The sequence below is a fragment of the Hippocampus comes genome, unplaced genomic scaffold (genome assembly GCF_001891065.2).
Source record: "Hippocampus comes isolate QL1 unplaced genomic scaffold, H_comes_QL1_v1.1 scaffold53, whole genome shotgun sequence".
In the NCBI taxonomy this organism is placed as follows: Eukaryota; Metazoa; Chordata; class Actinopteri; order Syngnathiformes; family Syngnathidae; genus Hippocampus; species Hippocampus comes.
In genome coordinates, this window is record NW_017805707.1 from 803769 (window position 1) to 810368 (window position 6600).

Sequence of the window (6600 nt, forward strand, 5' to 3'; positions counted from 1 at the left end):
GGGGGAGCAATGAAAGAAACGGACTTACTCTCTGAACTAAGACGCCTTCCGTTCGCCGCTGCCGAGACTGAATTGTCTCAACTCGACGATCTGAGTGTCACGTTCCCCCGATCGCGTCTTTGAAAGTCGCGGCTTGAGCTTCCTTCGCCCAAACCACTCTCAACTCCATCATACGCTTCAATTGTTGCGCTTTTCCCCATCACTCCAACAGCTGTTATTTATTTATTAAAAAAAAAAAAAAAAAAAGAGACACATCTTTTGTGATCCAGCCGCCGCTGCACGTTTTCATAGCCAAACAATCCGACGCGGGTGATGTTCATGCCGCGTGATATTGAAGGCGGACAGACTCCGGAGGGACCGTCGACAGTTTCATCGAGCGACTGAACAAGTGGAGGGACCAGAGTGTTTTTTTTTTTTTTTTTTTGGTTTGTTTTTTTGTCGATGCTCTGAGATGTGCGGCTCCCAGAGCACAACAAAGGGACACGCGTGCTAAATTTACGCCGCCACCAATGTGTGGGAAATATTGATCACCGTGGGCAGAAATGAGTTTGCCTGTCAAAACAGTGCGCCGTGTTCCTTGAACACGGGAAAATGCCACATGACACACGAGCGAGTAATTGCTCCAAATTTAAAGTTGAACTCCGTGTTGCGGAAGTAGAAAAATGCTCCAAGGTTATGGGAGTGACTTGACTTAAATTGAGGCGCAACAGCTTTTTGGGCCATTAGGGAATTGGAGCGTCCGTGTGCATCTGATGCTAAATGGAAACGTGGAGATGAGCCAGGGAATTTTTTTATTTTTTTTTTTACAGCCGAAAGGAAATGGTCAAAACGCCGACACACCCCGTTTTGTTTTGATTCACTCGCCTAATTCAAAAATCACTCTTTTCCGCCGAGTGTAGGATGAAAGCATCGATCGGCGTCGTGGACCAATTCCCTTCTGCCGTGAGTCGGCGTTCGCCGGCAAACTTGCAAACAGCAGCGGCGGAGGAGAAAACAATCCCCAAAATAACGACCGACATCAGCGGCGGGAGGAGACAATGGCCATTGATCAGGCATTCGATGAGAGAGGTGGCATCGCTCCGATCAGATTCATTAGTTTTCCAGCCACTCTGACATTTCCATTTGCAACACTTCAATTGGCAAAATAAAATAGCTGCCTGGCTCTCATCCCTCAGCTCCGTGCGGGGTAATCACTTCTGCACGCCGTCATATATTCTCCCCGTCTTGCTCGCGCCGTCGCTCAGAGTGCAGCCTCATGGTGACCGAGTACCAACGCGTGTCGTGTTTATAGCGCCGTTTCCACCAGCCGCTGCAATTTCATACATTTTCATATGTCACACAACCCGACCCGACCACTTTTTGTCAATTTACGAACCACGAGAACCTGAGTCGTGGAACTCCAGTTGTCTCAGGTTTGAAGTCTTCCACAGAGAATCAGGAGGATCAGGGCTGATTGAGGCCACGTCAAAATAGTCCTGAGCCGCTCTCTGGTGTTTTTTTTTTTTTTTTGTGGTGTTTTGGGTCATTATCCCGACTGAGACGAAGTTTGCCGACGCCGGGCAGCGCGCATTTTTCACTATCTTGATAGTCTTGATATTTTATTTGACACCCTGCACACATTCAAGACATCCAGTGCCGGATGGAGCATAGCAGCCCCAGAAAATAACAGAGCCTCCTCCAAGTTGCCCAGTAGGGGCAGTGTTCTCTTCTTGGTCTGCTTCATTTTTTTGCAAAAGCAATGTCCGATTTTAGTCGGTTCATTTTTATTCTTGTCTTATTATGACGGTTTGACTGTCACAAAACAGAGGAGTGCCAAGACATTTGTAGCCTTGTGTAGCTATGCCCATCCCGCTTACACGCCCCGCCGTGGAAACACAAGTAAAACATGTGCATGTTGTCGTGAGCCATGCCGCATAGCCTTCAGGCTGTGGTCACTCGTTTATGCCCCCCCAGGGAGGGGCTCCTTTTCAATTTTTCATTTATCCCTTCCTTCAGGCTGTGGTCACTCGTTTATGCCCCCCAGGGAGGGGCTCCTTTTCAATTTTTCATTTCCTTCCCATCACATCCTCTCCCAGGCAGGCAGTCTCGCTTTCCCTGCATACCTAAACAAGCCCTTTCAAGAGCGAACATCTCCTCGCATCATCGTCAGCGTCGCCTCACCCGCCTATTGACCGGCCAAGCGTTTGCCACGAGTCTCTCCGCCGTCCGTTCCATTTAGACGTAACTTTTTGACTCCTCGGCGTCGCGGGTCAAGCTGGCCCCTTTTTTTTCCACCCCCCTCTCCCCTAAAACGCGGTCTCGGATCGGAGGTAAATTAGACAAATTGAGTGGCAGGTGGTACGGGAGCGTCACTGAGCCCCCGTGGTGCTGTGAACCCAGAGGACCTCGGGTTTCCTTAATGATGTCTTTGCCGAGCCAGACAGAGACACATTGGCTGATAACGCAGCAGTCCTGAGCAGCTCTCTCTTACTTTTTCCATTCCACACCTGCCGTCCTTCCCACTATCTATCACCCAGCTTCCCTTCACTTCTGTTTTCTCTCTCTCGCTCTCATACGTGAATACTCCCTCCCTCCTCTCTCCGCACGCTCCCCCTACACCTCCCCGATGCATCCATCTTCTGTCTCCCAGCCTGAGTCAGGAGTCCACCCATCCATAGGAAGCAACACGTGGGTCAAACTCGATGATAATGCCTCGCAACACTGGCATTTAATCAATCCAAATCTTGTTTGGAGATGAGCGGAAGCAAAGTCGGGGGTTTTTTTTTTTTTTCTTCTTTTCCATGAGCTTCACTGTAACGGAATAAAAGAAGCAGACGGCCAGATCCCTCGTCATTGGAGACACTATAGCTCGAGGTGATTGAGTTGTTGGGACATGACTTTTGAACGCTGCCGACGTTGCCTGGCAAATGCTTCCCTGCTGGAAACGGCAGTAGATTTGAAATAAAAGACTCAATTAGAAATCCGGCTGACCTCGTGACATACGGCAAGAATCAATCATTGGGTGTTTTTTCATTTCAGGTTGGTTCGAAGCCAACAAGATAATCACCGTCTTGTTTCCAGCTCCAACATGGGAATCCTGGAAGCCAACGCCACCAAACCAACTCGTACAAATTCTGTCCCTCGCTTTCCTATTTAATCGTCCGTCTGATATTTTAAAAGGCCTCAACTTGTGCTTGGATGATAGAAAACGAAAGCCGAAAGACTGCGGGATGCGAGCGCCCACATCAGATCTGCCATCTGATGGCGGATGCAGCCAGACCCCGTTAAAGCCTCCGTAGCAGATGGACGCGCTTCATCGTACGCCGACACGCCGCCAGACGGAAGCTATACGCAAAGACACACGAAAGAAGTCGATACACATCTTTTGAGCATGACTGCTTCATGATCAAAGAATGAAAATATGTCAGAAATATCAGGAAGGACTCAAGGTGGATAAAATGTGTCGAAAATTCTTGCTCTCGGGCCCAGACAGATGGAGACTGATGCGGCTTTGACTGGAGCTGCTGCCGCTGACGACGACGACGACGACGAAGCATTTGGCCGGGTCACGCTCACAGATGGCGGACACCGAGCGAATTCACGGGCGCGCTTGCAGCGTGTTAGATTTGCAGGATTGCCGCTGCGTCCTTAACGAAAATCGCAAGTTCAACAGCGCGGGAGAAGGCCGATGGCTTTGGCGACGGGGATTCACAGAGCAGATGTTGTCGAGCAAAAGTCGAAAAACTTGTTTCAAGTTGACCTTGCAGCGTGGTCGAACTTTTGAAATCGGCAGCTCCATCAAAGGGATAACAAAAAGCCCAAGATCTCAAACTATTGCGCCGAGTTTGCGTTCGATCCATTCGAAATAAGACACGGGTTTGCGTTGAAAAAGAGCCGTAGCCTGCAGTTATCGACGGAACACGAGCGGGACGCCGTTCTCGCCTTGTTCTCTCCACACGCGGCGCACACAACCAAGAGAGAATTTGGCTGAGCTCCGTTCACAGTAGCGATGTTGACCTTTGTTGTATTGATCCCGGCTGGGCTTGCACCCGGACATGCTCGCTGAGGTACCGGCCCATTGTGTGCCTGGCGAGCCCGCCGCGTCATACCGGCAGAGAAATGCGACTTGGCCTTTTCTCGAAACCCGCGCGCATAAAAAAAAAAAAAAAAAAAAAAAAAAAAAAGGCCACCGAGTCCAAATTAGGGTGTGAGGCATGAGGCAGCAGAAAGCAGATAATAGCAAAAGAATGTCACGTCATCGCTCCCCGGAGAGCTTCTGTTATTTGAATATCCATCCATCTTCAACAAGGCGACAATCGAGCGCAATGAGATTGCACAAAGGTGTAATGACAATTTAAGGGAAAATAGGCCAAAGAGCCCTGAGGGACAACTCCAAAAGATTCGGGCGGAAATGAAGAGTCAATAAAAGGCCATTACAACGCCGATGCTCTGTGCTGTGATGATGCCACCGGCGAACGCCGCCGCCGACGGGGCTCGTGAAGATATTACGCGTGACCCGGTGCGACTGCGACGATTCAAAGATAGAAAATGTTGATTTGAATTCAATCCCTCGCAGAAAGTGGGCCAAATGCGAACCGAACGCCCTTAAAAGGAAAACACGGCACTTGGGGAGTCAACATCGAGCTCGTCAGATGTGTAACTAAACAACCCTGGCGCCAAGCTACTAATTAGTTGGATTCACCAGCCGCGCGTTAAAGCGCTGCCGTTTGTTGTTTGGCGATTATCACTTCTGCTCTTGCGGCGCGCCATCTGAAGCGCCCGCCCTCAAGTCACAACAAAACACCGCTTTTCTTTCCCTTCGAGCGCTCTCCTGGTGGAGAAAAGATAGCAGGAAACCACAGCGCCTTGAAATTAAACTTTTCTAACGCGAACAAAGGCAAGGAAAGTTGCGCCAGATTAAAAAAAAAAAAGGGGACGCGGGAAGCCGCCGCGACGTCCCCTCGTATGAGCCGCGCATTGCTGAAAGGTGGTCACAACACATTATTGTGAGCAAATGGAAAGAAAAGAAAGAAAGACCGGCACCCAAGAAAAAAAAACAGAGCCAGTGAATGGAAATTAATGGAATGGAATTCATCTGCTTTGTGTTCAAGCTGCCCGAAAAAAAAAAGGAAAGAGGGGAAAAAAAAAAAAATCAATGGCGTTTTGGCTGTAAGAGATTGTTCATAGTTCAATACTCTGCTGATCAATAATGTAATAACCAACTGGAGCATGTATATTTGTTTTGCAAGTTGGCTTTTGGACAGCGTCCCAAAGATTAGAAAGAGGCTATTCGGCCATTTTCCACGACAGAAAAAAAAAATCACACTCATTTGTCAACGCGGGCCAGAATGCGCATATCCAGGCTTTGCTTTCATCAAATATGATTCAAGCGGAAGGTACGCTCGGGTTGTCTCCAAAGTGGGATGAAAGGTCAGGTCAACCCGGGGCCGCTTTGATGGCTTCAGTGTACCGCGCGGAGAAAATAGCTGCCGATGTCGCATTTGCGCTCGGCATTCCGCGCGAGTGGAAGGGGATAGAAATAGACACACCACCTAACTGGGAAAAGGGAATTTCCAATCCTAGAGTGAGTTTGTCGTGCGCGCCGGCATTTTAGTGAAGAATAAAAAGCCGAATAATTCAAAGGCCACGCTCTCCGCTGAGATGTTTGCATTAATAATACGCGCAACTTTAAATTAAAGATTGCTGCTGCTTTTTTTTTTTTTTTTTTTTTTATTTTAGCTCCCCGACGCCCCCGCCTCGCTCGGTTCTAGGAAAGACCCAGAATCATACTTGATGAGGATGCATGGATGAGTTTATGTCGTGGCGCGCTTGTTTTCTCCATAGCGCTGCATGACATCTCTCATGACGGGCTGCTGAGGTTCCTCAGGAGGGAGGTCGCTTTGAGTCATGTAGCGCCAGGTTTCAAAACGAGGACCTGGACATCGTGGAGATTAGTTTAAAGGAGCGACAAATGGCAAGAGAAAATATATAGATATAGTTTTTGTTGCTTATATGAATAGTTTAAACACTTTTGAAATTTACAAACTGGCGTGAGCACCTCGGCCACCAAAACGAGGACCTGGACATCGTGGAGATTAGTTTAAAGGAGCGACAAATGGCAAGAGAATATATATATAGTTTTTGTTGCTTGTATGAATAGTTTAAACACTTCTGAAATTTACAAACTGGCGTGAGCACCTCGGCCACCGGGGGCAGCATAAAGGCCATTTCGTATTTACAGTGGGGACTCATATGGTCGTTCTTGGCAGAGGATAAAGACTGTGTCTTGTCTAAATGTGTCATCATTGGCAATATTCGCATGAGTGTTAAAGCTAGCAGGCTTTGCGACGTGGTTGTTCGGGGGGAGCATAAAGGTCATTTCGTATTTACAGTGGGGACTCATATGGTCGTTCTTGGCTGAGGATAAAGAACGTGTCTTGTCCATATGTGTCATCAATGCCAATGTTAGCATTAGTGTTAAAGCTAGCAGGCTTTGCGACGTGGTTGTTTACAACTCGGCAAAATGTAAGCGTCCAAATGCAAACAGCTTGACGCCTCTCTTTTGAAGAACATGGACGAATTGTATCCGATACCGCCGCCATCGGCGACGGCTCCCTTTTT